The following is a 24,964-nucleotide window of genomic DNA, read 5'->3' on the forward strand; positions in this document are numbered from 1 at the left end:
AAGAAGTATTCCAACTCCCCTATCTTGACCTGTGAGTCAGTCTTTGTTTTTGTGTTTTGTGTGTCTGTCTGCTTATCTATATATCTATCTTTCCATCTATCCATGCAATCATCTATCTAAAGTAGGCAAACACTCTCAAACTAGAGTCTGTAAACTTGTTCTTTTAAAAATATATTGATAACTGTATTTCAATATAATTGAATTCCTTTGTAATCTTATGTGTTCTATTTCATATATTTTAAAATATTATTCTAGGAAGGTAAACATAGAATTCACCAGACTACCAAAGGGGTCTATGACCCAAAAAATAGTTAAGAACCCCTCATTGAAAGAATGGCTATTATTTATCTGTAAGCACTGTAAGTAGAGAAACCCAGGGAAGGATAAGGACCAAATGAAATGCAGAGCAAGCAAAAATGGCACTGCTCCATCATCACTCATTGGTAATTTTACTTGGGGCATTTTAAGAATAAGTAGAAGGTATATACAAATGTTATAGATTTGTATATAAGAATACAAAATATAAGAATAAGTAGGAAGTATATACAAATGCTATGGATTTGGACATACTTAAATGTATATATATTGCTTTCAGGAATAGAATGGATGCTTCTTGAGGAAAGTAACTTTCATTTTTTTCTTTGTCTCCCCAAGATGTAGCAATCTAGCTGGCACATATTAGGTATTCAATAATTATTTGTTGATGAATGTGCTGATGGATTTGATTAATTACAGGTTACTGGTAGATAGTTAGAATAGCCACAATCACAGTGCCTTTAAAGAAATTTCCTTTCTTGTGGAACAAGAGTTACTCAGATAAAGTCTCCAGGACTTGAGAAGGGTGTGACCACATGGTTTGATTTCTGAACAGTTTTCCTACTGTGGGTGCATGTCTTCCCCACTTTCATAGAGATAAGAGAAGAGCCTGTGTGGAAGAGTGTGTGGTATGTGAGCATCCCTTCCCTGGGTGTTGGCAGCTTTGAATAACATCCCTCAGTGCTAAAGGATCCATTTTTCTGGATTGGCAGAACAATTTTCAGGTCCAGTCCAGGTTTGTTTCTGATAAGGTCTCTCTTTTGACACTTAACCTTTAATACCTTAAAGGCATGTTTGACAGTCTAAAGCAGAACTGTAGCTCTAGTGGTGATATTGCAGATGCTGGTGGCATGCTGGTGAGTGAAACATTCGAGTGTAAGACAGTTTCTTGGTGTCCCACTGCTCCCACTCACAGTCTAGATTGCCCTGGTTTCTCCTCATTACTCCCTTGAGCATTTGCATAACCCATCTAGAATGACTCAGAAAATGCATTATTCCATTAGGCTACATCAGACAGAATCTGTAGTGAAAGACTTTCATCACTGCTCTTTTCTTATTGACTTATCCTGCAAGTATCTCTCCCTGAGACATTTCAACACAGGCTGCTGTCCTTTCTAGACAAAGCCTGTCTCTCACAAGAAACACATGCCTGGAGTTCAAACTCTCCCTAACTCAATTACTCTTCCCTCTACAGTCTCTAAATAATATTCAGTTCTGCCCTTTTTTTGGACATAGGGCTACAACTACATCTTTTATATTCCCTCCATTATTTCTTCCATGCTCTTTTCTATATGTACTCCCTGAATCTTCTCAAAATGAACTTTCTCTCTACTCCTACTGTTGCTTCTCCATGCTCTGTCATTTTGGCCACAAACGCTACATTATAGTCCTTTGGGAGGCCCAGAAGAAAGAATACTGAAAATTTTCAAAGGACTCAATGCAAAATGCCATCCACATTCAGAGAAAGAACTATGGAATTGGAACACAGAATGAAGCAGACTATTTTCTCCTTTGTTAAGTTCTGTTTTTCTGGGGCAGAGGCAAGATGGCACAGTAAAAAGATGCACATAATCTAGCTCTTCCCCCACAGCCCATAAAATACCTGTAAAAAATGACTCAATAAATCCTAGAGCAGCAGAAGCCACAGAACAACAGAGTGAAAAAGATTTCCAGCCCAAGGTATCCTGGTAGGCTGACAGGAAAGGTCTATTGCACAGGGCATAGAACAGAGTGCAGCCCATGGAGCACAGCACAGCTTTGGCCATGTGGCACCAGGAGGAACAGGACCAGAATAGGCCTTGGAAGCAGAATCCCCAGCAGCAGCAGCAGTAATCAGATACCTCAATGTACAAACACCAAAGACAACTTCAAAGGTCAGTAAGAGGGCTTTTTCAACAGGGTAAAAAGGGAGCAGGGTCCTCTTCTAGTCCCAGCAGCAGTAGCATCCATTTGTGGAGCCCTCAACCTAAAGTCCCTGGGGGAACTGACTCACTAATCTGAGTCTCAGCCCAGAGTGGCTGTTCTGTCCTCCACCTAAAGCCCTTGGGGCAATTGAGCAACTGATCTGAATCTCCTGGTCAAGGAGTGAGGAGGAGTGCTGGCATGGCACAGCTGGAGAACTTTAGGGAGAGGGAATTCCACTACTCACACATTCTGTGCAGAAAAGTTTTTGGTTGCTCCCAGACCAGCATGCAGGCCAGAAGAGAAGTCAACCTCTTTCCCTTGATTGTGCCACCTTGAAGAAATTGAGAACTCCCAGGTCCCCAGAGTACACCCTACTCTGAACAAAGGACACAAAAGTCAAATAACTGGCTGGGAAAATGGCCAAAAAAGGGGGAAAAATAAGACTATAGAAGGTTACTTTCTTGGTGAACAGGTATTTTCTTCCATCCCTTCAGATGAGGAAGAATAATGCTTACCATCAGAGGCCTCCAAAATAAATATGCAATGGGTCTCAGGTCATGGAGAAGCTCAAAAAGGATTTTGAAAATCAAGTAAGAGAGGTGGAGGAATGGTTGGAAAGAGAAATGAGAGTGATGGAAGAAAATCATGAAAAGTGAGTCAACAGCTTGCTAAAGGAGACCCAAAGAAATGCTGAAGAAAATAACACTTTAAAAATAGGCTAACTCAATTGACAAAAGAGGTCCAAAAAGTCAATGAGGAGAAGAGTGCTTTAAAAAGCAGAATTAACCAGATGGAAAAGAAGGTTCAGAAGCTCACTGAAGAAAATAGTTCTTTAAAAATTAGAATGGAGCAGATGGAAGCTAATGACTTTATGAGAAACCAAAAAATTACAAAACAAAAGCAAAAGAATGAAAAAATAGAAGATAATGTGAAATACCTCATTGGAAAAACAACTGACCTGGAAAATAGATCCAGGAGAGACAATTTAAAAATTATGGGACCACCTGAAAGCCATGATCAAAAAGGAGCCTAGACATCATCTTTCATGAAATTATCAAGGAAAACTGCCCTGACATTCTATTTTACCAGAGGGCAAAATAAAATTGAAAGAATCCACAGATCACCTCCTGAAAGAGATCCAAAAAGAGAAACTCCTAGAAATATTGTAGCCAAATTCCAGAGTTATCAGGTCAAGGAGAAAATATCGCAAGCAGCTAGAAAGAAACAATTCAAGTATTGTGGAAATACAATCAGGATAATACAAGATCTAGCATCTTCTACATTAAGGGATTGAAGAGTATGGAATATGATATTCCAGAAGTCAAAGGAACTAGGATTAAAATCAAGAATCACCTACCCAGAAAAACTGAGTATAATACTTCAGGGGAAAAAGTGGTTATTCAACGAAATAGAGGGCTTTCAAGCGTTCTTGATGAAAAGACCAGAGCTGAAAAGAAACTTTGACTTTCAAACACAAGAATCAAGAGAAGCATGAAAAGGTAAACGGGAAAGAGAAATCATAAGTGACTTACTAAAGTTGAACTGTTTACATTCCTACATGGAAAGATATTTGTAACTCTTGAAACTTTTCTCAATATTTGGGTAGCTGGAGGGATTATACATACACACACACACACACACACACACACACGTGTGTGTGTGTGTGTCTGTGTGTAGATATCTATATAGATATATTTATCTATATAGATAGACAGAGAACATAGGGTGAATTGATTAGGAAGGGATCATATCTAAAAAAATAAAATTAAAGGGTGAGAGAGGAATATGTTGGAAGGAGAAAGGAAGAAATGGAATGGGACAAATTATCTCTCATAAAAGAGGCAAGGAAAAGCTTTTTCAAAGGAGAGGAAAAGAGGGGAGATGAGAGGGAAAAGTGAAGCTTAGTCTCATTACATTTGGCTCAAGGAAGGAATAACATGCATACTCAATTTGGTATGAAAACATATCTTACACTACAGGAAAGTAGGGGAAAAGGGGATAAGCAGGGTGGGGGGATGATGGAAAGGAGGGCATGGGGAGGAGAGTGCAATTCGAGGTCGACACTCATGGGGAGGGATAGGATTAAAAGAGAATAAAAGTAATGGGGGACAGGATAGGATGGAGAGAAATATAGTTAGTCCTATACAACACAACTATTATGGAAGTCATTTGCAAAACTACACAGATTTGGCCTATATTGAATTGCTTGCTTTCCAAAGGGAAGGGGTGGAGAGGGAGGGAGGTAAAGAAGGTGGAACTCAAAGTGTTAGGATCAACTGTCAAGTAATGTTCTTGCTACTAGGAAATAAGAAATACAGGTAAAGGGGTATAGAAAGCTATCTGGCCCTACAGGACAAAAGAGAAAACAGAGACAAGGGCAGAGAGCGATGATAGAAGAGAGAGCAGATTGGTCATAGGGGCAATTAGAATGCTTGGTGTTTGGGGGGGGAGGGGATCAAAGGGGAGAAAATTTGTAACCCAAAATTTTGTGAAAATGAATGTTAAAAGTTAAATAAATAAATTTAATAAAAAAAAAACAAGTCTATAAAATCAAAAGTACGTTATTCTGCTTTGCTGAGTTAGGACCATAGGGTCTCTTTTTTCAGTCCTGAAGCATCTCTGACTCTGAGCACTTTAGAGCCTTTTAAATCACACTACTTAGCTACCTTTTATCCCATCTCTTTGTAAGGTCAGCTCTGCATTACTCAGGTCCTAACTCTGTAGAGGAACCCAAAGAGCAAAGAGTGAATGCCAGATTGTACACCTGAAATTGAATTTGGAAATCTTATTATGAACCAATTCAACTATACAATGTCCTCCCCTCTTGAATACCTCAGCCTTTTATCCTCTTTGAAACACTGGTATCATTCACCACCTTTGCTCCTACACACATGCTACTGAACAAAGATGGAGAAAGTCACCCAATCATTCTAACTCCACTACAAATTCATGATACATAATCTCTATTGAACCTTCACTGTTGCTAGGCAATCCTACTGTACCTACCTTATCAACTGAGTATTCCACTCTCCACAGTGGCTTTTCCAAAGCTTTTCATCCCTCCTTAAACCTCCCTGCAGCTCTCAACAGAATCTTGTCTCATATTTCACGGAAAAAAATGAGGCCATGCACCCTCTTTTCTCCTCTTCCTCTTTCATCACTCAAAAGTCTTCTGCCCCTGCCTCCTCCTTCTTGCTTGTCTTACCTCCATGATGAAGAGGCCTTGTTCCTTAATAAAAGCTACCCCTTTACTTGTTCAAGTTGATCCCATTCCAACACATCTTATGTAACAGATTGCCATCTTTGTCTTCCCCTCTTTCAATTACTTTCAATCTCTGCCTATCTACTGGCTTTTCCCCTACTTTTCCTTCCAAACATGTCCATGTCTCCTCCATTTTGGAGAAAACAAAAAACCTCCCTTGATCCTCCCATCCCTGCTATCATCCTTTATCTCTTCTACCCTTTCAGCTATTCTTCAGAAAGGCAGTTTACAATGGTTGCCTCCACTTTCTCTCCTCTGAATCTCTTAACAATTCTGCTTTTGACCTTATCATTCTACTGAAAATGCTCTTTCCAAAATGATCTCTTAGTCGCCAAATCCAATGGCCTTTCCCAGTTCTTATTCTCCTTGATCTCTCTGCAGTCTTTGACACTGTTAATCACTATTTCCTCAATATTCTTTTCTCTCTGTGTTTTCAGGACACCTTTTTCTCCTGGTCTTCTTCCAGTTTATCTGATTGTTTCCATACAGGATCATCATCCCATGTACACTCTCTAATGGTAGATATCTCTCAAAGTTCAATCCTGAGCCCTTTTCTCTTCTACCTCAATAGTCCTTCACATGGTGATCTAATCAACTCTCATGGATGTGATTATAACTCTATGCTGATTCATCTCAAATCTATTTATCCTAACTCAAACTCTGCTGCCATCCAACCTCACATCTCCAACTCTCAAATATTTTAGTATATCCCAAACAAAACTCACTGTCTTTCGCCGAAAATTCTACTATCACTTTCCCTATTATGATAGAGGGCATCACTATACTTCTAGTCCTTCGGGATTACAATCTAGCAGTCATCCTAGACTCCTTGCTATCTCTCATTATCCCACTCCACCCATAACCAATCTGTAGCCAAGGTCTATCGACTTCATTTTTGCAACATCTCTCAAATACTCTCCCTTTTCTTTCTGACACTGCCACCACTCTAGTATAGGCCCTTGCCTGGATTTTGAAATAGCCAGCTGGTGGGTTTGCCTACCTCAAGTCTTACTCCACTCCAATCCATCCTGCATTCAACCTCTAAAGTACTTCTAACTTTCAGCTCCAATAACATCACCCCTACTCAATAAACTCCATTGACTCCCTATTAGCTCCAGGTTCAAATATAGAATGCTCAAAGCTTTTCATAACCTAGCCTCTTCCTACTTTCTAATCTTCTCATACTTTACTCCCCAACACATAGTCTTCAATCCAATGACACTGGCAGTGTCACAAAAAAGACACTCCATCTCTCAATTTCAGTCATTTTCTCTGGCTGCCCCCCATATCAAGACTAGTCTCCCTCTTTCACTTTACCTACTGACCTCACTTGCTTCCTTTAAATCCTACTAAATTCCCATCTTACACTGAAAGTCTTCACTAGCCCTTCTCAATTCTAATGACTTCCCTTTATTAGTTATCTCCTATTTATCTCATTTATAGTTTGCTTCGTATATATTTGTTTGCATATTGTCTCTCCCGTAAGCTTGTAAGCTCCTTGAAGAGAATGAATGTCTGTTGCCTCTTTCTGTATCCCCAGTGCTTAGCATAAAGACTGGCACAGAGTAGGTACTTAATAAATTTGATTGATTGACTATAAGCCCACAAATACATGGAATTTGGATTCTTCTTTTTGGAACTCAATGGCGTGGAATAATTGGTCTATCTGATGCAATCCAGAAGAAGGAACCAACCTGAACCTGTTCATAATCACCCACTTAATGTTTCTCCTACTGCAGAGGCTGAGCTCCTCTAGGCAATCTCTAAGTCTGAAATATATCAAAACTGAAAGGGAAAGGGAAAAAAAAGTAAAATTACAAAAATCAAAGGCCTTTAAATGCTTTTGTTATTTTATGACTATTGTTTTCTTGTTCTTTCAGGTGCTAGTGTATATTCAATTTGTAGCTTTGAAAGTAGCCATTCCTTTATTCACTCAGAACAAGTGCCAATTTACTAGAGATGAGCAGTAATAAGCACTGGTTTTATTTTTTTCAGTACTTAGTACTTCCCTTATGGAGAGGTAACTATGAAACAGAGGGGGGAAGGAAAGGAGGGAGAGAGAGAGTGGGAGAGAGAGGGAAGGAAGGAGGAAGGAAGGGAGAAGAGAGAGACAGAGAAAGGAGAGAGAGAGAGAGAGAGGAAGAGAGAGAGAGAGAGAGAGAGCAAGAGAGAGGGAGCAAGGGAGAGAGAGAGAACAAACACCAGGATAAAACAACTGGGGACTAGTGAATCAATGTACTTCTGTGTGCTTTTCCATTTGGACAGTGTTTCTCAGCCTAGGAGCTCCTGGGGAGCTACAGAGGGAGGAACAGGGTTGGACATCAGAAACTGTAAGGCCCAAGTACGTAAATGGGGGGTAGACCAGTTTTTTCTCCCTTTGAAGACATAACTTTGAGTGATCTATTTTCCAGAATTTAAGCTCTTCTGCAAAACCCAAAAAAGAATTCCACATAGTTGGGATGACCATGCCAGCAAAATAAATACAGTTTTCAGTGGCATAGCCTCTAAAAGAAATCGAAAATCATTGCATTAGAAACTATTAGGTACTTTCATTCAAATCTTTGTAATCCATGGGAATATCAAAATAACCATGAGAGGTGGTGTGGCATGGTGGGACAAAAGGATGCAAAAGATTTGGGTTTAAATCCTATCTCTAAGGAGAAGGTAGGTGATAGAGTTGGTCTATCAGGCCTAGACACAGTTCAAATCCAGCTGCAGACACTTACTAGCTATGTGACCTTGGACAAGTCACTTAACCTGTGTATGCCTCAGTTTCCTCCTAGTTATTGTAAATGTCAAATGAAATAATATTTTTCAAGTTTTTAGCATGGTGTTTGGTTCTTAAAAAAGACTTGTTTTCTTCTTTCCCTCCTGCGCTTAGAGTCATGGAAATTGTTAGAATCCTGACTTTGCAACTTACTACAACTGTGTGACTATGACCATTGAACGTCTGTGGACATCAATTTCCTCATCTTTGATATGGAGGTGTTGAAGTAGAGGATTGTAGATATATGATTCTTTAAAAATACTATCTGTGCAAACATGACAAACTCATTTAACCTCTCCTAGGCAACTCCATCACTGTGAGTCAAAGATGAATTACTGATCTGAATTGATCGTTTTCATTCTTGGAATCCTTAGAACCAGTGAAATTATTGATCAAATGTCCCTCCCACTCAAAATCAAAGTTCACATGAATAGTGCAAGTATTATGGTACCAGTAGGACTCAGGTTTGCCAGTTACTGGACTGGAATTAAACCTAAATTTCCTCAGGTATCTTCAGATCCTTGGAGACCTAAATAAGGAGTCAAATTATTTCTTTTATGCCATACTTCTTAATATTGTCACAGATATGCCAGTTCCTTCCCTATATATCTTTGCTTTACAATCAATGATGAAATTATATTTTGAGTAAAAAGAAAAAAAAAACAATGTCCTCTTTATTAGAGACAATCCAGACAAAGTCACAGCACAATATAAACATGTGGTATTCCCATTTTTATTACCAGGCTTTGAAGAATACTACCAACTCATCTCACAAAAAAACATAGCTAATCTCCCAGGTCTTTTGACAATGTCCTTAAAGTTATGTCCCCAACCTGTGATCTTTAATTGAGGAGGATCTAGAAATATGACTGGCAAGTGTCAGATTCAGGAGAGATTTTGACTGTCATTTCAGCTGAACTCCAAAGTCATGGGATGAGAGATCCTATAATCTGTTATAGATAATAGGATAGGATAAAAGGAAGAAGAGATCTCAGAGGCCACTTGTTCAAAGAAACAGAGGCTCAGGGAGTCAGCGCCTGGCCAAAGGTAGTAAGAAGTAGAAAACAGTAATTGTCAGAGGAGAGATTGAACCCAGGAGCTCTAATTCTAGACCTAATATCCTTTCTGTTGATAATTTATCTTTGCTTTGAAAGCATGGTGCCCATTCTCACAGACACTTCAAAATGATGAGACATCTCCTATATAATATGCCCAAGAACCCAGCACTGAATAGGCAGAAAATCAGATTTCCCATACTTCCTAGTAGCTGCCACAGGCAAAGTCGGAGCCCCAAAGCATCCACCTCTGTGGCTTTCATAGAACTTCAAGAAGGAAAGAAAGACTTGGGATCTCCTCTCCCTACAAGATCCCTTGGTATCTCTTCACAAGGACCAGGGGAAATAAGTTCCATGAATGAATGTATGTTAACGATGCCCAGACTTTTGTCTTGTTCCTTTACCTGTGTTACAAAAGTGCCAGGAACAACCCAACCAGAATTTCCTTTTTTCCACAGCTAATCATTTCCACTGCCATCTGAAATTTAAAGGTGGGAGGAAAGACAGGGAGAGGAGGACTCTCTGGCTACAATTTCCTTTGGAACTGAAGTATCTCCTATTATCTCTCCTCAGTTATGAATCATTACAACACCACCTTAAGCCAACTATTTATAGAATATAAGAAACCACCTTATTATTATGTGAGAATTCTTGGAAACAAGCTATGTACTCTGCCACAAGGGAAATGACAGGCAGCACATAGATTCTGGAATGGTTCTAATTAAGATATAGCCTAGAAAGGTTACATAGGAGTGTTTGCTTAACTGCTGTAGTAAGACAAGATGTTATAAACCAATCCCTCCAAAAGTCTGTGGTGCACTCTTCCACCAGTACAGAGTCTGTGGGAAAGCAGGCTCAATCTTAGACAGTACTTGTGGTTAAGGGGCAATTTACAACTCCTGGTTGCTGGAAATCCTTTTCTCCTTTTTGGGGGTATATTCAAGAAGTTTCCATAGGCATGGTCATGTTTCTTTGCTCATTTCTTTGCAAAGTTATGCATCTGCCTCCTGTCTTTCTTTAGCTTATAATGCAGAAATTACTGCTTAGCTGTCATCTAGAGGGGTAGTGTTAGGATTCCACTGGAAAGATAGTCAATTTCTCACATTTCCCAAGTTCACAAGGTTCTCCTATCTCAAAGGAGTCAGGGAGAATAAGGCTAATGCCCATGTGCTCTCTTCTCCCCACTCCTGTAGTGACCCCTTCTCAGGAAACTTAGTTCTAGCTAACATTCTCTTCTTGTTTACTATTTCATATAGTCTCTAATTCTTGTTTTTGTACCATTTTGCTATTTTATAGAAGACCCATGGATAATGACCAAGTTTATTCAGCCAATATGAGTATTCCTCCAGTGCAACATCACTCCTGTTTAGTCAGTTGCTCATCATAAAACTTTGATCGAAATTGATCAAGGCTTTTTCATACTTAGTTGGAATGCCTTTCCTTCATCTGATTATAGAAGTGGAGTTTCTGCCAGATTAAAGTACAGAGTAGAGCTTCACTTACATTTAAATGGGGTAGTATAATTTGAATGATTTATCTCTAGCATCCCACATAAAATGAAGGCAATAATAGCTACTTCACAAGGTTGGTATGGGGATCAAACAAATTTGCAATGTAAAGCACTTGGAAACCAGAAACTACTGTATAAATGCTAGGTATTCATTATTGTTTGTTATTATTACTATTAATCTCACCCACCTTTGCTCTGTACAGAAAAAATGTTTGTCAAAGGAATAAATGAATTAGTTGCATAAGTTGGGTGAGTCCCTGGACCTCTTCGGGTCTCAGGATCTTGATGTGTAAAAATGAGTCAATAAGACTAGCTCATCTCTAAGGTTGTAGCTGGAACTAACATTTTGAGTTTTAAGATTCTTTGGGGTGCTATGTGAAGTGTGAATACACCATGACCTTCACTAACCTTTTCCAACCACTCACAAGAGGGTTAACTTTCACTGGCAAATTACTCACAATGTTGATTACTTGATGGGGAAGCTAGGTTAACTAGACCTCTGTTACTCCAGCTGGATCCAGAGAAGAGTATACCAATTGGTAAAGTTAAATGCATTCATTTTTCAAGAGAAGGGAAACTTCAATCATATCCAGTTCTTTGGAAAAGTTATGAATAAATAAATAAGTTAATGCAAATTTCTTCAAACTTGAAGATGTTTTTGCTATAGAAAATCCTTTCTGTAAAGTAGGCTGTATTTCTAAAGAAACTGTCTGATCTGACAGTGCTTCTAACAGAATTATAACATAGAATGACCTTTTTTCAGCCTGTAATAGGCAGTTACTATTGATAAAGGACTGCCTAAGAATATTCAAGATCTGTCTTAGTGCTGGCATTAGATTTCAACTCAAATCTTGTCGCTTTTTTTTATAAAGCATGTTAGAAATGAATTTCCACAGTCATTAAAATCATCACTTGATCCCTAGTATCCATGCCCAAAGTCTATAACAAACGGAATAGTTCAGAAGAAAATTAAATTGTAGCCTTATAAAAAAGCAATGCTATAAAAGAGTTTTTCTTTTTTAGTAGGATCCTGGGAGTTAGAGCTGAAATCATAAGGACAGTAAGTGACAGAGTAAGCACTTGAACCCAGAATCTCAGAATTCCACACCCACTAGAAACACTTTTCATTGTACCATGCAATCAATGTTGCATCCATCATAGGTAAACAGCTACCAAAGATGCACCATTAGGTGCCTGTTGTAATGCATACAACGGTGTATTTAGTTTATTTGGTACTAGGACCAGCTGTAAATACACCATGGACTTAATGAGATCAGAGATTCTTAATCACTTTTTGTGTCATGGAACATTTTGGCAGACTGGGGAAACTTATAAACTCCTTCTCAGAATAATACATTAAATAATATCTGCAGTTAATGCATATACTTAATAACAATGCTTTCTAAATGCATTAAATAAAATATGTGAGATTACAAAAGGAAAAAATTTTCAATATTTTTTTAAAATTTTAAGAACTCCTGATTTAGATGGTTCCTGTGGAGAAGTTCATATAAGTCACTCTACAGATTTTTTACTTTGAATAATCCCTCTGTCCTCTGATGTGTTTAATCGCTTTTTGCTTTCTGGTATTCCTCTAGGCCAGCCCTCTCATTCTCACTAACTGCTACCACTTCTTTTGCCTTAAGTGTAAGGTGACTCTCCTGGATAAAATAAACATTAGTTGATGTTAAAGAATGATGGGGAGTAAGGAAGACTTGAGTCCAAGTTCTGTCTTGGATATCTACTGACTGACTATATAACAGGAGCTAATCACAGTAACCTCTCAATGCCTCCTCCCCTCCTTGCAGACAGCTGTCTAAAACTATAAATAATAGAGGAATTGCAAATTCACATCCCTGCAGGACATTTTCATACTGGGTACTCTTTATAACTATTAAATCACAGGTCTAGATCAAAAATGAGAGGAAAATATTAAAGAAATATTAGTATTTAACTGGATTATTCTTCATGATAGAATCAGAAGATATGAAAAAGGGAGATCTTGGTCTAGAAAGTGGGTAGCTGCATAAAGGGACAATAAATACTCAAAGATTTATCTGTCACAGGGATCCGTAGAAGCCAATCCTTACAAATTCAAAAAACTCTCTTGTAGGTTCTGGGAGGTTGGTGGTGGTGGTTAGTTGTGTCAGATGCATTGTGATCCCACTTTGGGTTTTCTTGGAAGATAGTAGAGTGGTTTGCCATTTCCTCCTCCCGTTCATTTTACAGATGAGGAAATTGAGGCAAACAAGTTTAAGTAACTAAAGGGTCACACAGATAGTAAGTGTTGGAGAACAGATCTTATCTCAGGAAGATACAGCATTGTGACCTCAGGCCCAGCACAGCACTTGACCCACTGAACCATCTAACTCCACCTTAGGGGAAAGATTTACTAAATATTTTGAGTTACAAAAGCATTTAATGGCTCTGATTTCTTTCACCAAATAGCTTAAGCCCCAGAAGAAATTGGCTCATTGTAATTGAAGTCCACAACCAAGAGCACCCATTGGTGAATTATCCAACTCAATTGAACCTTCTTCAGGTTCTGCAAAATGTGAAGCATTTACAGCACTTGTTTACTTTGGCCTTAAAGATTAATGTTTCTCTTAATCTTGCATGCAAGAGAACATTTTCCAAGCCCTGTCAACAGATTCTATCATAGTAAATTGGGGTCCTCCCATGTTAAAACAATACATAATCCCTTAATCATTGATTGCTTCCTTGGGTATAATTTAAATCCACACACTATTTAACTTTGATTGTTTTCAGTGCACTGAGACAGTGTAAACCTCTTGTCACACTCATATTTGCATAAGTAGAAGCCATGCCTGCTTTAACCATATTTGTCTAATAAATGTTGTGGGAAGAAATAAATAAAACTGGAATAAATATCTTACCAAAATTAGGAGTAGTTGAAGCTTGCTGTCATGGTTGAGTGTTTTCTTGATCCCTAGCATAAACCTAAGATTTATTCAATGGCAAAACTAGGCATCTGCCTAGAAAATTAAATCTAGCATCCTTCCTAACATTTTGTTGTGCAAGAATTTTGTCTTTGTTATACAGAGTAGGAAAAGTAGGAAGTAATCATTAATTAACAAATATTTTTTAAAGCATCTTGCAAAGCAACATGCTAGACAATGACTACACAAATACAAAAGTGAGACAATCTCTGCCTTCTAGGAGCTTACTTTTTAAAGGAGGGGATATTCCACATGTAGGGGAGAAGAGGCCAGGGAAGGAAATTTTGATCTCAGCAGCCACAAGTATTGTGAGAACAGCCATTGAACAGTTGATCATTATGCCCTTTCCACTACCAAAAGGTAAGGCACACTTGATTTTTGTTCCTGGTGGGATGGAGGGCAGAAAGAGGGCATCTGGTGAGATTTTCTCATTAGTCAGGACCTGGTTTCCTGGAGGATAGCTGGATGCAATGTAGAGGGTTTATTGACAGCTCAGTATAGTGAGTTGAGTGAGTTTTTACTTAATTCTCCCTCCAATCAGAATAACAGCCCCAAAGAAGAATGTCAAAACTGAGTGGATTAATTCTCTGCAGAGAAAGCAGCAAACATTCCTTGGGTTTGATGATGATAGAAGTGACTGAGCTCTCCTTCCATGGAGGATACCAACATAGTGAAATGACACAGTGGAGTCTGAAAGTCAGAAAGACCTAAATTCAAAGCCAACTTCAGACACTTACTACCTTTGTGATTCTAGGCAAGCCTCAGTTTCGTCAACTGTAAAATGCAGACAATTATAGTAACCTCTTAGATTTGTTGTAAGGATCAAATGAGATAATATTTGTAAAATGCTTAGCACAGTGCATACCACATAGTAGATACTACATAAATAAAAACTTATCCCTTTCGTTCCCTTACCCAGTGCACTAGTAGTACAAGAACTAGGTTCTAGTTCAACTTGTTTCTGGATCTAGCCTTTATCCCAGAAATTCTGGAACTTTAATTTGTTAGAAAGTTATTATTACATAGATTGTAGTAATGCACAGATGATTGTTTCATGGGTTGCCATGGTAAAAAATAAAAATTCAGTATCTAGATGTCCAAGTTTCTAAAGAAGAGTTTCTCCATACTTAGTCAGTTGACCTTCTAATAATCAGTTCTCTATTTCCCCGACCTTACTCTAAACCACTCTTCCTACATAGAATCTGCCAGAATTTGTTTTGGACAAGCAAAACCTTTAAGGAAGTATGGTAGAAATAGTTTGGTGTCAAGACTTTAATTCAAGTCCTGGCTAGTAACATTGGGGAAGATACTTAATCTCTCTATGTCAGTTCCTTCACCTCTAAAATGGGAACATCTCTAAAATTTGAGGACACAGAGTATTATATTAGATGATTTTTAAAGTGCTTTATAGCTTTAAATCTATGATCTTTTAAGAACTCAGTGACAGAAAATTGTTAACATAATGACAGAAATTATTAATACCATAGGTAACATGAATTGCTACTTCCTTAAATGATCTTTGTAATGCTACACTTCAGTAATGTTCTTGCATTCCTACTCTTAAGATATTTAGTCTTGATTAGGTTGAGCTGCACCATACTCTAGGTCCCCCAACCCAGGGATTTTGCCTAATGGGAAGCCCAGCTCAAGCTGGATCTTAGCTTCTAGTGTCCTTTGGGGTTCATTTCTTATAGAACAATAGTAGTCTTTAACAATCATATGGAAGATGGCAGAGTAGAAAGATACACATATGCTAGCTCCCAACCCACAGCTCATAAAATACCCGTAAAGAAGAACTCTCAACAAATTCTGGAGCAGCAGAAGCCACAGAACAATGGAGTGGAAGAGATTTCTGTTCCAGAGAGACCTGAAAAACCTACACAAAAGGTCCATTGCACTCGGACCCGGAGCAAAGCCGAGCCCTGCCTTGACCAAGCAGCACCAAGAACAGCAGATCCGAGCAGGCTTCAGGGACAGAATCTCTAGCAGCCACACAGGTCCCTCCACCCACAGGTGCCAAAGGTTGGTGAGAGGGTCTCTTTGGCTGGCTGAGAGGGGAGTGGGGTGTCCCCCATAACTCAGGCCCCCTCGGAAGGAAGCAGCAAAAGCAGCAGTGGACAAGGGCTCCCAAAGCAGGCAGGAGCTGGGATCCATTGTTGAAGGTCTCCACATAAACCCCCCGAGGGAACTGAGCCCCAAGTGGCAGCCCTGCCCCCACCTGAGCAACTGAACTTAATCTCTCACTGAATAGCAGCCCTGCCCCCACCAAAAGCCCTGAGGCTGGGAAGCAGCATTTGAATCTCAGTCCCCTAGCCCTGGCTGGGCAAATCTGGAGGCCTGGTGGGTGTGGAGAGGACACTCACAAATCAAGTCACTGGCTGGGAAAATGCCCAGAAAAGGGAAAAAAAATAAGACCATAGAAGGTTACTTTCTTGGCAAACAGATATCTCCTCCCTTCCTTTCTGATGAGGAATAACAATGCTTACCATCAGGGAAAGACATAGAAGTCAAGGCTTCTGTATCCCACACATCCAAAATAAATATTTCATGGGCTCAGGCCATGGAAGAGCTCAAAAAGGATTTTGAAAATCAAGTTAGAGAGGTGGAGAAAAAACTGGGAAGAGAAATGAGAGAGATGCAAGAAAAGCATGAAAAACAGGTCAACACCCTGATAAAGGAGACCCAAAAAAAAGCTGAAGAAAATAACACCTTGAAAAATAGGCTAACTCAATTGGCAAAAGAGGTTTAAAAAGCCAATGAGGAGAAGAATGCTTTCAAAAGCAGAATTAGCCAAATGGAAAAGGAGGTTCAAAAGCTCACTGAAGAAAATAGTTCTTTCAAAATTAGAATGGAACAGATGGAGGCCAATGACTTTATGAGAAACCAAGAAATCACAAAACAAAACCAAAAGACTGAAAAAAAAATGGAAGATAATGTGAAATATCTCATTGGAAAAACAACAGACTTGGAAAATAGATCCAGGAGAGACAATTTAAAAATTATGGGACTACCTGAAAGCCATGATCAAAAAAAGAGCAAGACATTATCTTTCATGAAATTATCAAGGAAAACTGCCCTGAGATTCTAGAACCAGAGGGCAAAATAAGTATTCAAGGAATCCACAGAACACCGCCTGAAAGAGATCCAAAAAGAGAAACTCCTAAGAACATTGTGGCCAAATTCCAGAGTTCTCTGGCCAAGGAGAAAATATTGCAAGCAGCTAGAAAGAAACAATTCAAGTATTGTGGAAATACAATAAGGATAACACAGGATCTAGAAGCTTCTACATTAAGGGATCAAAGGGTGTGGAATATGATATTCCAGAAGTCAAAGGAACTAGGACTAAAACCAAGAATCACCTACCAAGCAAAACTGAGTATAATACTTCAGGCAAAAAAAATGGTCTTTCAATGAAATCAAGGACTTTCAAGGATTCTTGATGATAAGACCAGAGCTGAAAAGAAAATTTGACTTTCAAACACAAGAATGAAGAGAAGCATGAAGAGGTAAACAGCAAAGCATAAGGGACTTCACTAACGTTGAACTGGTTACATTCCTACATGGAAAGACAATATTTGTAACTCTTGAAACTTTTCAGTATCTGGTTAGTTGGTGGGATACATACACACACATGCACACACACACATACACACACACGCATGCACACACAGAGACAGAGAGCACAGAGTGAATGGAATAGGATGGGATCATATCTTAAAAAAATGAAATTAAGCAGTGAGAGAGAAATATATTGGGAGGGGAAAGGGAGAAATGGAATGGGGCAAATTATTTCTCATAAAAGAGGCATGCAAAAAACTTTTTAGTGGAGGGAAAAAGAGGGGAGGTGAGAGAAAAACATGAAGTTTACTCTCATCACATTTGACTCAAGGAAGGAATAAAATGCACACTCATTTTGGTATGAAAACCTATCTTACAATACAGGAAAGTGGGGAAGAAGGGGATAAGCGGGGGGGGGGGGGATGATGGAAGGGAGGGCAATGGGAAGAGGGAGCAATCTGAAGTCAACACTCTTGGGGAGGGACAGGATCCAAAGAGAGAATAGAAGCAATGGGGAGCAGGATAGGATGGAGGGAAATATAGTTATTCTTACCCAACATGACTATTATGGAAGTCATTTGCAAAACTACACAGATATGGCCTATATTGAATTGCTTGCCTTCCCAAAGGGAAGGGGTGGGGAGGGAAGGATGAAGAGAAGTTGGAACTCAAAGTTATAGGAACAACTGTCCAGTACTATTCTTGCTACTAGGAAATAAGAAATACAGGTAATGGGGTACAGAAAGTTATCTGGCCCTACAGAACAAAAGAGAAGATGGGGACAAGGGAAGGGAGGGATGATAGAAGAGAGGGCAGATTGGTGATAGGGGCAATGAGAATGTTCAGTGTTTTCAGGAGGGAAGGGGACAAAGGGGGAGAAAATTTGGAACCCAAAATTTTGTGAAAATGAATGTTAAAAGTTAAATAAATAAATTTAAAAAAATAATTGTATAACAAAAAAAAAGATTAAAAATCAAATTGACCAGAAAAAAAAAAAAACAATCATATACCATAACTTGATTGATGAGACTCCCTTCAATTTCCAATTCTTTGCTATCACAAAAAGAACTGTTCTACATACTTGTGTATGTATAGGTCCTTTTTCCTTTTTCTTTGATCTCTTTGGGATTCAAATCTAGTAGTAGCATTGCTGGATCAAAGGGTATGCATAGTTTTAGAGTCCTTTGGGTCTAGTTCCAAATTGTTCTCCAAAATAGTTGGTCTAGTTCACTACTCTACCAGCAGTTCACTAATACATGTATTTTTTTTTCCTCCCCTCTAGCATTAGTCATTTCTGATAGATGTGAAATAGAACCTCAAAGTTGTTTTAATTTGCATTTCTCTAAGCAATAGATTGAAAGCATTTTTATGTGACTAAAGATAACTTTGATTTCTTCTTCTGAAAACTACCTGTTTATCTCCTTTAACCATCTTTTAATTGAAGAATGACTCATTTTTATAAATTTAACTCGTCTATACTCAGTATATATTTGAGAGATTGTCTTTGTCAGAGAAACTTATAAAAAAATTTTGTATTACTTTATTGGACATGGTACCTTATAGCATAATATAGTTTGCCTGATCATCTCTTTTAGTCTATTTTTTATTTTTACTTTGACTGAGATCATGATTGCTATCCCTAACTTTGTAAATTCAGCTGAAGTACATTAGATACTGCTCCAGTCCTTTATTTTAACTCCATGTGTATCTCCATTTCAAGTGTGTCCCTTGTAAATAACACATTGTTGGGTTCTGGTTTCTAATCCATATTGCCGTCTACTTTCATTTGATGGGTGGGTTCATCCAATTTACATTCACAGAATTTTTGCCTCTCTTTTTCCACTAGGCCAATTCTATTTTTTACGGTATTATTTTCTTTTGTGCCTCTTTTACCAAGCTGTTAATTCTTTTTTCATAATTTTCTTGTATTATCCTCATTTATTTTCCCAATTTTTCCTTTACTACTCATCTCTTTAACTTTTCTAGGAATTCTTGCTGACCTTAGGTCCAATTATCATTTTTCTCTGAGGATTTTTGTAGCTGTTTTCATGTTTTCTTTTGAGTTTTTGCCTTGGTCTTCCCTTCCACCATAGTAGCTTTTTATTGTGGTGTTGTCAATTTTGTTGTTGTTGTTTGCTCATCTTTCTGGTCTGTTTCTTAACTTTGAACTTTATATTAAAGTTAGACTCTGCTCATGTGGAGGTGGGAAGACACTGTCTCAAGATTTAGGGATTTTTGTGCTGTTGTTTTCAGAGGTAGCCCTGAGGGTCTGCAAGTTTTTAGAGCTTCCAAGCAGGTTTATCCTGGGAGATGTATGGTCACTGCTTTCATGGTCTATGCTCTGATCTTTACCAAGGAAGAACCCCTGGTCCACTGAAGTTGAATGTGTTAGTGCTTCTCTCTGTTTTGGTACCGTGACCAGGGTCCCTGCTCCCTTGTGACCAATGACCAGCACTCCTCTCCACCCTGGAACTGTAACAAAGAACTGTGTATAAGCAATAGAGTTGTCAATTAATGCCAGTTGTACACAGTGCCAGTAAAGAGTCTCCTATTCTCCTCTAAACAACTTAAAAATAATGCCTCAAATCACAATTTGCAGCAACAGAGACCACAAAAGGTTGAGACATTTTTCTGATATAAGAAAACTTAAGAGGAGAATGTTAGAAAAGTTCAGCTGAGTGGCTGTCTCTAATCTGACCTCTTTATTTTTTTACACGGACCCAGAAAAGTTAATTGATTTCTCAAAGATTCTTTTTAAAATTATTTTTATTTTATTGAATATTTACCAATTATATGTAAAAAAAATTAATGCTATTTTTTTCATTTGGGCTCTAAATTCTTTCTTCCTTCCCATCTTTATCTTCCTTGGGAAGGCAACCATTTTGGTTTTGATTATACATGTGAAATCATATAAAACATATTTCCGTATTAGTCCTGTTATAAAAGAAAACAAACAAAATAAAACAATAAAAAGAAAGTATACAGATTATCTTTCAATCTTCATTTAGAGTTCATCAGTTCTCTCTCTGGAGGTGCATAGCATTTTTCATCTTTGGTTCCTTGAAACAGTCTTAGATCATTGTCTTGATCAGAGTAACTAAGTCTTTCAGAGTTGATTGTCATTACAATATTGTTATTACTATGTAAAATGTTCTGGTTCTGCTCACTTCTCTTTGTATCAGTTCATATAAGTCCAAGGTTTTTCTAAATTCATCCTGCTCACCTTTTATATAGCACAATAGTATTCCATCACAATCATATACACAATTTATTCCACCATTCCTCAATTGATGGGCATCCCCACAATTTCCACTTTTTAGCTATCACAAAAAAGAGGTGCTATAAATATTTTTGCACAAATAGGTCCTCTTCCCTTTTCTTGATCTTTTTGTGATACAGACCTAGTAGTGGTTTTTCTATGTCAAAGGCTATACATGGTTTTGTAGCCCTTTGGGCATGGTTCCAAATTGTTCTCCAGAATGGTTAGACATTTCCAACTTCACCAACAGTAGATTAGTGTCCCAATTTTTCTGCATCCCCTCCAGCATTTGTCATTTGTCTTTCTGTCATATTAGCCAAGATGATGTGGTATCTCAAACTTGTTTTAAATTTCATTTCTCTACTCAGCAGTAATTTTGTGCATTTTTTCATGTAACTATTGATAGTCTTAATTTCTTCTTCTGTCTTTTGAATATTTATCAAATGGGGAATGACTCATTTTTATGAATTTGGCTTAGTTCTTTGTATATTTGAGAAATTAGGCCTTTATTGGAGAAACTTGTTGCAAAATTCTTCCCAGTTTCCATTTTCCATCTAATTTTGGCTGCATTGGTTTTGTTTGTGCAAAAGATTTTTAACTATATGTAATCAAAATTGTCTTATTTTGCTTCTTGTAATCCCATCTATCTCTTGTTGGGAGATAAACTTTTTCTTTGTTCATATATCTGACAGATTTATTTCCCCATCCTCTTCTAATTTACTTATAAAATTCCCCTTTGTGTCTAAATCATTTATTCATTTTGAACCTAATTTGGTATATGGTGTAAGATGTGAGACTATGCTTAGTTTCTGCTAAATTGCTCAGTTTTCCTAGTAATATTTATCAAATGTTGGATCTTTAGGTTTATCAAACGCTAGATTATGATATTCATTTATTACTGTGTATTGTGCATGTAGTCTGTTCTACTGACCCACCACTCTATTTCATAGCCAGTATCAGATTGTTTTAATATATATTAACATACAAATTTAATATATTTAATTATATAGTTGCATAAATATAAGCATATGTTAAATATGCTACATAATTATACATAGTTATAATTAAATATAAATTTAACATTTATGTAGAATGTATTATATATGTTTGTATCATTCAAAAGCAATGACAGTGCATGACTAGCTTTCTGCCTCAAAACTAGACAGCTCTGGGTTCAAGTCCTGCTTCTGACATACACCTGATGTGTGACCCAGGGCAAGTCATTCAATTTCTTAGTGCACTCTGGCAGCTCTTTAAAATTATCACAAAAGGTGCTATTCTGTATTCGTGGAGGAAGTTTCCTCATCTGAAGTTCCTTACATGATTAAATTCCAATCCCATCTCTATGTTCTATGTACGCTTACACTGTACATGCTGTCTCTCCCAATAGGATGCCAGCTCTTTGAAGGAGCTGCTTTTTTGTCTCTGTATCCCCAGAACCCATATCAGTTTGCCCACACACAGTCCATGTTAATCAGTCTGATTGATTAATTATTTGAAAATTTTCTTTGCTTGAAGACCTCCATTGATGGGGAGCAAGTTACCATTCTTCCCTGAGATTATTCTAATTGCTATGCTATTTTTCAGTAGATCAAAGCTAAATTTGCTTCTCTAAAAGTCCCTTCAAATTGTACCTAATACTGCCAAACCCAGCAAATCTCACACCTTTTCCAAATGGCAGTCCTCCAAATACTTGAAAACACTTGTCACATCCCCCTCCTCTTCTCCAAACTAAAGCATCCCTTAATGACGAGTGAATTGCAACCCAGAAAAGACAAGGGATTGATCCAACACTAAAGGGTTAATAAGGCACATAGTCTGAATTCAAATGGAGATCTTATAATGCTCTTTTGGCTACTCCACATTGTCTCCAGTTCTACCTGGTTTGAATTGATATTTCAATTTCAATAGCTTAAAACTACACTAAGACCTTTGGGACACTCTGTGAAATTTCAGTCAAACTACTCTTGGAACCTCAGTGTCTTCATCTGCAAAATGGGATAATAATATTTGTCCTACCTGCCTCACAGGGTGTTTTGAGTAAACACTTCATAAATGTGAGCTATTATTAGTTCTAGTACCATAATGACATTATATCAGATGGGACTGAGCCTGAACAACATAGATATCTTATTAAAAACATGTATTTGTTAATAAGCTGATTATTAGCCCTTGACTTATGATTGGTAGCTCTATATTTATTATTTCCAATGGATAGTGTGCCAGCCCTGGAATCAGAAGACTCAATTTCTTAGTTCACATCTGGCCTCAGATACTTCCTAGCTGTGTGACTCTGGGAAAGTCATTTAACGTTTGCCTCATTTTCTTCATCTGTAAAATGAAATGGAGAAGGAAATAGTAAACCACTCTCGTATGTTTGGCAAGAAAACCCCCCAACGGGATCATACACAACTAAATTGACTAAATAGCTATTACACACCATATATTTGTATGTATACATACATACATTATTAAAAATAATTATATTATTTAGTCATTATGCCTCTGTTCCAAGCTTAGGCGGACTTAGATTCCAGGTCAGGGTGCACAAGGACAGAGTATTAACTTCTCATACTAGTTACACACACAACACCAAGAAGTTAGATGTCCTTGTTATTTCAGGTCTCCCAGAGGTACCAGCTTAATGTCTAGGTCAGAATTATTTGCTTGTGTGTAGCATGAGTTCATTTCTACCATGCAATTTCAATCAGAAGCATAAAATTAAAATCAGCCAACTACGTGCCAGTTGACAACAAAGAGCAATAAAGGAACCAAGTGAAGTCAAAGCTGCCTGGCAAATTACTGAAAACCAGAGATTCACAAATCATTCAGCTTTATAATGGGCAGTGAACTGATAGAACAGCTTTCTACTTGATTCCATTTTAAACAAATGGAAACACTCTCATCCATTTTATTCTCTTTCTTAATTCAATGGGCCCCACGGAGCCAGCAAGTATTTTAGACAAACAGGGCAAAAGCATTGACTTCTGGGTTCATAAGAAGTGTTAGCAAGAGGTGGGATGTGGGAGGTTTCAGGTCACCACCCTTGACACCATATGACATTTCATGCCCTCAATCAATCGATCGGCAAGGCTGTGTGCTCTTCATGAAGATACAAATCTGATGATAAGACATTTACTAGCTTCAAGGATTTTGCATTCTACTAATCTAGCCAAGATATTTGCGTGTCTGTGCTCTTCCCTTGGCCCTCGAATCCAGCAAAATAAATAGATACACAGGCTCATGGGATCTTGAGGATTAGGAAGGATCTTAAACATCTTCTAGTCCAATTCTCCCACTGTATAGTTGATGAAACAGAGATCTGAAGAGGTTTAGTGACTTTTAAGATAACATAGGCAGCAAATGACAGCTGGGATTCAAAGCTATGTCCTCTAACTCCAAATGTAGACAGATAGAGGATAGATATCTACACAGTCATATACAAATATATATATGCATATATATATATATACACACACATAAATACAAGTATATACGCATAAATACATACACAGATTCATAGATAGATTGATACATAGATAGAACATTTAAGTATTTTCTTTTTTCCAGGCCCTGTGCTAAGTACTGGGGAAACAAATACAAGGAAGAAGGACAATCCCTGACCTCAAGTGACTTATGTTCTAATAAGGGGAAGACAGCACATAAAGAGAAGCTGTAAAAGAAGAGTGATTATGCGTGAAGGGATATGGTTTGGAAATGGTAGACAGTAAGTGAAGCTTGGTGTAGGGTTTGGATTGGAAAAGAGCTCTAAAACACAATAATAAGTGAAAAGCCATAAAACTTAAACTTTGTGAAAGGTAGAAACCTGAACATGGGGACCTGTTTAAATTGTATTTTAGACACTGAGCCAAAACTTAAGATACTATGACTTATGAAAGCCAGAATATGAATATTGTGACCCATATGTGACTGGTACATGATCCATACACAAACTTCTGTTTGAGCATAACTTTGGCTTAACTCCCAAGCTCATTCAAAAGCAGAATATCAAAAATATCCACCAATCAGTAGTGATGCACTCTCTAGCTCCTCTTGCCTTTGTCTGCTTTCTATAATTACCACGGGGATTTGGGGGGTCCTGGAGTAAGGATCCACAGAACTGGATGGCTGCTGCCCCAGATCGAAGATTGTCCCTGTTTGTAAATGATTGAGTAAACTACTACCTATAACCAATATGGAGATATTGGCCTTTTCCTTCGATATAAAAAGAACACCCTGCAGTTATGGGGGAAGTACAGGGTTCCCCAACCAGGGGAATTCCAGACCTTACTTGGTTTGAAGCAAGATAAGGCAAAAGCTTGCATATCACCTGGTCACATGTGTTTACTACACTCACATCCATTCATACAGCT

At 38.0% G+C, this 24,964-nt stretch overlaps 1 pseudogene; it reads left to right on the top strand.

Moving 5' to 3' along the window:
- The first annotated feature begins 1,106 nt into the window (after nucleotides 1-1,106).
- The window catches only part of LOC140502651 (heterogeneous nuclear ribonucleoprotein D-like pseudogene), a 31,320-nt pseudogene continuing 7,462 nt past the window's right edge, over nucleotides 1,107-24,964 (top strand).

This window comes from Notamacropus eugenii, chromosome 4 (assembly GCF_028372415.1).
Source record: "Notamacropus eugenii isolate mMacEug1 chromosome 4, mMacEug1.pri_v2, whole genome shotgun sequence".
Classification (NCBI taxonomy): Eukaryota; Metazoa; Chordata; class Mammalia; order Diprotodontia; family Macropodidae; genus Notamacropus; species Notamacropus eugenii.